Raw genomic sequence first — 9,078 nt, 5'->3', positions numbered from 1 at the left:
TCACGAGCAAGCTCCGTAAAGAAAATATGGACCTCAAACAACAAGTCAATAAGCTCGAGGAGGAGAACCGTATCCTGAAGGGTATCATCGCCAAGAAGATCATAACACCAACCGTGAAGAAGGAGAAATAATCACATGGGTATTGGCACTCCCCTTGGCAACTGCCAAGCTTGGGGGAGGTGCCCCGGTATTGTATCACCATCACACTCCTATGTTTACCGCTTTATTTAGTTCGATCCTTTTAGTAGTATCTTGATCTATTAGTAGTTGAAGTATTTGATATCAAGTAGTTTTGAGTTTTGCTTTGTGATCTCTTTATGTAATCGAGTCCGTGTGCTATCTATAATAAAGATTAGTGTTGAGTCAAGGGCTTTGCTATATTGCTATGATCTTGAGAAAGTAGAAAGGACAAAAGAGTTCATATTGATCTTATGGATAGTGATAACTTCACACATACAAAGTATGAGGCATAAAAAATGTTGAGAGTTGATGAACGTAGCCTTGGTCATCATTGCAATTAATAGGAAGTGATAAGGAAAGAGGGGTTCACATATAAATATATTATCTTGGACATCTTTTATGGTTGTGAAGCACTCATTAAGTATGACATGCTAAAAGAGTTGATGTTGGACAAGGAAGACAACATAATTATTTATGTCTTCCGACATCTCAGATAAAGTATATTGTCATTGACCTTCCAAACATGTTGAGCTTGCCTTTCCCCCTCTTGCTAGCCAAATTCCTTGCACCAAGTAGAAATACTACTTGTGCTTCCAAATATCCTTAAAACCCAGTTTTTCCATGAGAGTCCACCATACCTACCTATGGATTGAGTAAGATCCCTCAAGTAAGTTGTCATCGGTGCAAGCAATAAAAATTGCTCTCTAAATATGCATGACTTATTAGTGCAGAGAAGATAAGCTTTGTATGAACTTGTTGTGGAAGTAATAAAAGCAACAGACTGCATAATAAAGGTCCACATACAAGGGGCAATATAAAGTGACGTTCTTTTGCATTAAGATTTTGTGCATCAACCTTAAACACGCATGACAACCTCTGCTTCCCTCTGCGAAGGGCCTATCTTTTACTTTATGTTTTACTTTATGCTTGACTCAAGGTGATTCTCACCATTCCCTTTTTCATTTTATCCTTTGGCAAGCTCCTCGTGTTTGAAAGATCATGACACATATATCCAATTGGATGTAAGTTGGCATAGGCTATTATTGTTGACATCACCTAAAGGTGAATACGTCGGGAGGCAACACAATAAGCCCCTATCTTTCTCAGTGTCCGACTGAAACTCTATAACCACAAGTATTGCGTGAGTGTTAACAATTATAGGAGACTACGAGATAGTTGAGTATGTGAGCTTGCTGAAAAGCTCTATTATTGACTCTTACTGATGTTACGATAAATTACAATTGCTTCAATGACTGAGATTATAGTTTTTTAGTTCCCAATGAAGTTTTTGAACCATACTTGACATTGTGAATTGCTTATTACTTGAGCATAGGAAATAATATGACAAAATCTATATATATTGATGTTATTAGAATGATCATGATGCCCTCATGTCCATATTTTATTTTTATCGACAACTCTATCTCTAAACATGTGGACATATTTTTTGATTTCGGCTTCCGCTTGAGGACAAGCGAGGTCTAAGCTTGGGGGAGTTGATACGTCCATTTTGCATCATGCTTTTATATCAATATTTATTGCATTATGGGCTGTTATTACACACTATATCTCAATACTTATGGCTATTCTCTCTTATTTTACAAGGTTTACCATGAAGAGGGGGGATGCCGGCAGCTGGAATTCTGGCTGGAAAAGGAGCAAACGTTGGAAACCTATTCTGCACAACTCCAAAAGACCCGAGACTCCACGAAACAACCTTTTGGAATTAATAAGAATTTATGGGCGAAAGAAATAGGCCAGGGGGGCCACACCCTATCCAGGAGATAGGGGGCGCCCCCCCTAGGGCGCCCCCCTATCTCCTGGGCCCCCTGGTGGGCCTCCGGCGTCCATCTTCTGCTATATCATCACTTTTCCCCTGGAAAAAATCGTGGGCAAGCTTACGGGACGAAACTTCGCCACCACGAGGCAGAACCTTGGCGGAATCAATCTAGGGCTCTGGCGGAGCTGTTCTGCCGGGGACACTTCCCTCCAGGAGGGGGAAATCATCACCAACGTCATCACCAATGGTCCTCTCACCGGGAGGGGGTCAATCTCCGTCAACATCTTCACCAGCACCATCTCCTCTCAAAACCCTAGTTCATCTCTTGTATCCAATCTTGTATCAAAACCACAAATTGGTACCTGTGGGTTGCTAGTAGTGTTGATTACTCCTTGTAGTTGATGCTATTTGGTTTACTTGCTGGAAGATCATATGTTCAGATCCTTTATGCATATTATTACTCCTTTGATTATGAACATGAATATGCTTTGTGAGTAGTTACGTTTGTTCCTGAGGACATGGGTGAAGTCTTGCTATTAGTAGTCATGTGAATTTGGTATTCGTTCGATATTTTGATGAGATGTATGTTGTCTTTCCTCTAGTGGTGTTATGTGAACATCGACTACATGACACTTCACCATTATTTGGGCCTAGAGGAAGGCATAGGGAAGTAATAAGTAGATGATGGGTTGCTAGAGTGACAGAGGCTTAAACCCTAGTTTATGCGTTGCTTCGTTAGGGGTTGATATGGACCCATATGTTTAATGCTGTGGTTAGGTTTACCTTAATACTCCTTTTTGTAGTTGCGGATGCTTGCAATAGGGGTTAATCATAAGTGGGATGCTTGTCCAAGTTAGGGCAGTACCCAAGTACCGGTCCACCCACATATCAAATTATCAAAGTACCGAACGCGAATCTTATGAATGTGATGAAAACTAGCTTGACGATAATTCCCAATGTGTCCTCGGGAGCTCCTTCTTCATTATTAGAATTTGTTCAGGCTTATCCTTTGCTACATAAAGGATTGGGCCACCTTGCTGCACTTTATTTACTTTATTTACTTTTTCTCGTTACTATTTATCTTATCACAAAACTATCTATCACCTACTATTTCAGTGCTTGCAGAGAAAACCTTACTGAAAACCGCTTATCATTTCCTTCTGCTCCTCGTTGGGTTCGACACTCTTACTTATCGAAAGGACAACGATAGATCCCCTATACTTGTGGGTCATCAAGAACTCATATACTTACTGCGATAGCCTATTAGCCCTCGAAGCAAAGTACTACTCGCATGCCCGTAGGGAATTAGTTGATAGGAGTTAGCCATCGTGCGCATTCGATTATAATAGCACTCAAGGATTTCAATCAGAAATACAAATGCTCAAGTCTCCCCACCATGACATGACCAACACTTAGATGAGCATATAATAACAAGCTTTAATACCGATATTTCTACTAACTAATGATCATGAAGCAATATCATTTATATTACGACATTAATATCGTTAAACCATGCATTTCAAATCATTAAACCCGTGGTATGATCCCCTTGAATACCTATCCTTCTCGGACTAGTCTTATAACACATGCACATTACCACTTCCTATTTATTGGCTCTCAAAAAGATTTAAGTGAAGCATGAGAGTGCAATCATTTTACAAAATATAACCACTGCCATGCTCTAAAAGATATAAGTGAAGCACATAGGGTATTCTAATAAATCATGACAAATGTGTGTCCCTCTCAAAAGGTGTGTCCAACAAATAATGATTGTGGAAAACTAAAAAGCAAACAAAGCAAAACTATGTCACAAGATGCTCCAAGCAAAACCTATATCATGTGATGAATAAAAATGTAGCTCCAAGTAACATACCGATAGATTATAGACAAAAGAGGGGATGCCATCTGGGGCATCACTAAGCTTAGAAGCTTGGGTCTTCCTTGAATATTACCTTGGGTTGACTTGGGCATTCCCAAGATTAGGGTCTTGCCACTCTTTGTTCCTTCATCCATCGTGATCTCACCCAAAACTTGAAAACTTCAGCACACAAAACTCAACAGAAACCTCGTGAGATCCGTTAGTATAACAGACAAATCATAAACTTTAGGTACTGTTATGAACCCATTCATATTTTATTCCTAAATAATACCTATTGTATTCCAACTTTCCCATGACTTATATCCCCTGATATAATCCATAACATCGTTAAAACAAGCAAACTATGCAATTGAAAGCAGAATCTATCTAAAATAGAATAGTCTGTAATGATCTGAACTAAAATCATACTTTTGTAACTCCAGAAATTGTGAAAAAATAGGACAATGTGGGAAATTTGTATATCAATCATGTTTAAAAAAATTCAGAATTTTATAACGTTCCAGTGAATTATAGTAATTCCACCACTGGGCATAAAAGTTTCTGTTTTTTCATAGAATCAAGTCAACTATCAACCAAATCCTCCCAAAGGCTTTACTTGGTACAAACACTATTAAAACATAAAAACATAGTCATAACAGTAGCAATAATTGTGTCAATCAAGAAAATGAAATAAATCATAAAGGTAAATATTTGGTTGTTCAACCAACAAGCTCTTTCTTTATAGCCATTAAGATAGGCCCAAGATTTCAATGATGCTCACATAAATGACAAGAATTGAAGCACAAAGAGAGCATCATATAACATGTGACAAACACATTTAAGTCTAACCTTCTTTCTATGCATAGGAATTTTATAGATAACAAATTACCAAGACAAGAGATATCTAGATATGAAAGGGAGAAGAATAAGACATTGACAATCTCAACATAATGAGAGGTAATTCAGTAACATGAAAATTTCTACAACCATATTTTCCCATCTCATAATAATTACATGTAGGATCATAATCAAACTCAATAATATAACTAACATGCAAATCATTATCTTCACGATCCACATGTATTTCAACATCAATAGGATCTCTAGCCATACTTTCAAACCACTCTTCACTAAACCCTTCATCAATTACCTTAGTGATCCACTCAAATTTATCACAAGTATTGTGGTACATGGTTTTTATTAAGTCAGCATAGAGAACTTTCTTTCTAATATTTTCATCATAAGAAAAATAATCATTAGATTCCAGCCTACGTATGGTGTCTTTATGATGAAGGATCTCTTCTATTGGCAGACGCTCAATATCAATTTTTATCGAAGGTAAGTATATCCCTAGCTTCTCCAGTTATATAGTCAAATTCATACATAAGGATAATAGTGGCAATCTTTTTAGCCTTAGGATTATGAATACTGGGAAGTTCAAAGAATATATTTTGTAAAGAGGGATGAATATGCAAGAATTTCCGTTCTAATTTAACCACAGCAAAGCAATAGCATTCACATACCAATTTGTCTTGTCAATAATAGATTCTTAAATTATTAGTATGACTCCAGTGCTATTACAGAATTCTTGAATGTTGTTCCTCCCAATAATATTCCCACTACCTACATGATAAGTTTTAGTTTTAAAAATAGTGGGAGTTTTATTTTCTGAAGGATCATGATTAGGATCAAACATATTGGGCTTATTCTCAAGAGAATCACTAGTGCTACCTTCACTAGCACTTTCAACAATAACTTTCTCAAATTCAGACATGATAGCAACTTCAAGCAAAACAAGCTAACTAACAAAGTAAAATATTTTCGTGTTTTTCTTTTTATAGAGAAGTGGAGATGAAAAAGAGAGGCAAATAAAAAGTAGAGCAAGTATATGATAATTTGTATGTAGGAACCTGACAAGAATTTGATGATGTAACAGCGCTAGAAATTCTTCCTACTACTTGTAAACTGCGTTGGGATTTTCCCCGAGGAGGAGGGGTGAAGAAGTACAGTATAAGTATTTCCCTTAGTGAGAACCAAGGTTATCAAACCAATAGAAGAACCAAGCAAATTCCCTTCGACAACACCTACACACACAAAAGCAAATACTTGCACCCAACGCGGGCAAGAGGGTTGTTAATCCCTTTAAGTCATTACTTGCAAGTATTATTTCTGATAGGGATAGATAGATAAAAAGAGAAGTAAAATAAAAAGAGTAAAATTGTAGTAAAGTATTTTTGGTTTTAATAATATGATAAAAGTAGACCCGGGGGCCATAGTTTTCACTAGAGGCTTCACTCTCGAACACATAGCATACGATGGGTACACAAATTACTATTGGGCAATTGATAAAAAAGTACATAGTTATGATGTATTCATGGCAATGATCATGTATATACGCATCATGTCCATGACAAGTAGACCAACTCCTGCCAGCATCTACTAGTATTACTCCACTAATAGACCGCTATCCAGCATGCATATATGGTATTAAGTTCATGACAAACAGAGTAATGCCTTAAGCAAGATGATATGATGTAGACAAATTAAACTCAAGCAATATGATTAAACCCCGTCGTTTTTACCTTTAATGGCAACAACACTATACGTGCCTCGCTATCCTTCTGTCATTGGGTGAGGATTGAACCCATTACAAGCACCTCTCCCACTGAAGATAAATCGATCTAGTTGGCCAAACCAAACAGATAGATTGGAGACAAGTACAAAGCTATAACAATGCATAATAAAGTTCAGAAAAGACTCAATTACTTTCAATGTATAATCTCATCATAAACCCACAATTCATCGGATCCCAACAAACATACTACAAAAGAAGATTACTGATGAACCACAAGTATAGGGGATCAATCGTAGTCCTTTCGATAAGTAAGAGTGTTGAACCCAACGAGGAGTGGAAGCAAATGACAAGTGGTTTTCAGCAAGGTATTTTCTACAAGCACTAAAATTGGTGGTAACAGGTAGTTTGATAGCAAGATAATTTGTAACGGACAAGTAACAATAACGGTAAATAAAGTGCAGCAAGGTAGCCCAATCCGTTTGTGGCAAAGCACATGCCAAAACGGTCTCTTATAATAAGCAAAGCATTCTTGAGGGTACACGGGGATTTCATCTAGTCACTTTCATCATGTTGGTTTGATTCGTGTTCGCTACTTTGATAATTTGATATGTGGGTGGACAGGTGCTTGGGTGTTGTTCTTACTTGAACAAACCTATCACTTATCATTAACCCCCTCGCAAGCATCTGCAACTACGAGAAATATATTAAGATAAAATCTAACCATATCATTAAACATTTGGATCCAAATCGGTCCCTTACGAAGTAGCGCATAAACTAGGGTTTAAGCTTCTGTCACTCTAGCAACCCATAATCTAATAACTACTCCACAATGCATTCTCTTAGGCCCAAAGATGGTGAAGTGCCATATAGTCGACGTTCACATGACACCAGTAAGGGAATCACAACATACATATCATCAAATATCGAACACATATCAAGTTCACACGATTACTTGCAACATGATTTCTCCCGTGACCTCAAGAACAAAAGTAGCTACTGACAAATGATAATCATGCTCAAGATCAGAGGGGTATTAAATAGCATAATGGATCTTAACATATAATCTTCCACCAAATAAACCATATAGTAATCAACTACAAGATGTAATCAATAGTAGTAGTCACCCACAGGTACCAATCTGAGGTTCCGGTACAAAGATTGAACACAAGAGATGAACTAGGGTTTGAGAGGAGATGGTGAGTTTGAAGATGTTGATGGACATTGGCCTCCCAAAGATGAGAGGGTTGTTGGTGATGATGATGCCTTCGATTTCCCCCTCCGGGAGGAAGTTCCCCCGGCGGAATCGCTTCGCTGGAAGGGCAAAAGTGCTCCTGCCCAAATTCTGCCTCGAGATGTCGGCGCTCCATCCCGAAAGTCCTCCCCTTATTTTTTTCTATGTCAAAATGACCTATATACCAGAAGATGGGCACCAAAGGTGGGATGGGCTGAGCACAACCCACCAGGGCGCGCCTGGGGGGCTGGTGCGCCCTGGTGTCTTGTGCTCACCAGCTGGCCCCCTCTGGTAGTTATTTGCTCCATTGTTTTTTATATATTCCAAAACAATTCTCCGTAAATTTTTAGCTCATTTGGAGATGTGTAGAATAGGTAACTCTGACATAGCTTCTTCAGGTCCAGAATTCCAGCTATCGACATTCTCCCTCTTTGTGTAAACCTTGCATATTATGAGAGAAAATGCATTAGAATTACTCTATAAAGCATTATTATGCATAACAACAATATAAATAACAATATGAAAACATGATGCAAAATGGACGTATCAATTACATCAGATAGAACTCCAAGAAGATCGAGGAAAACATTGTATTGAAGATCAAAGAGAGAGAAGAAGCCATCTATCTACTAGCTATGGACCTGTAGGTCTGTGGTGAACTACTCACGCATCATCGAAAGGTAACAAGGATGATGTAGAAGCCCTTCGTAATTGATTCCCCCTCCGACAGAGTACTAGAAAAGGTCACAAGATGGGATCCCGGCAGAACAGAAGCTTGCGGCAGCGGAAAAAAGGTTTCGGGTGGCTCTCTATTAGTTTGTGAATATATTTGAATTTATAGAGGTGGAATTTGGTCAAACGGAGTTGCATGGGGCCCATGAGCTCAGGGGTGCGCCCTACCCCCAGGGAGCACCCTATGAGCTCGTGGTTCTCTCGTAGCTCTTCTGGCCTACTCCCGAACCTTCTAGGGTCCCTTCTGGTCCAAAAAAAATTATCGTAAAGTTTCATCGTGTTTGGACTTCGTTTGGTATTGATTTTATGAATTGGCACTAAGCATTGGGTCAATAGGTTATTAGTGCCAAAAATGATATAAAATAGCATATGAATGCATATAAAGCATCAAAGATTGCTAATATAATAGTGATTGCTTGTAATCTGTGTTGGTATTTCCCCGAAGAGGAGAGGATGATGCAACACAACAAAGGTAAGTATTTCCCTCAGTTATGAATCCAAGGTTATCAATCCAGTAGGAGAACCAAGCAACACTATGTAAACAACACCTGCACACAAAGAACAGATACTTGTAACATAACGTGTGAAGGGGTTGTCAATCCCCCAATAGTATTGAGATAGACTAAATTGTATGAGATTTGATAAATAGATCTAACTAAAACAAAAAATAAAATAAGTAAAATAAAATTGCATTAAGGTATTTTTGGATTTAATATGATAGA

Source organism: Triticum aestivum, chromosome 2B, assembly GCF_018294505.1.
Source record: "Triticum aestivum cultivar Chinese Spring chromosome 2B, IWGSC CS RefSeq v2.1, whole genome shotgun sequence".
NCBI lineage: Eukaryota > Viridiplantae > Streptophyta > Magnoliopsida > Poales > Poaceae > Triticum > Triticum aestivum.
Note: the sequence above shows the minus strand (reverse complement) of the source record.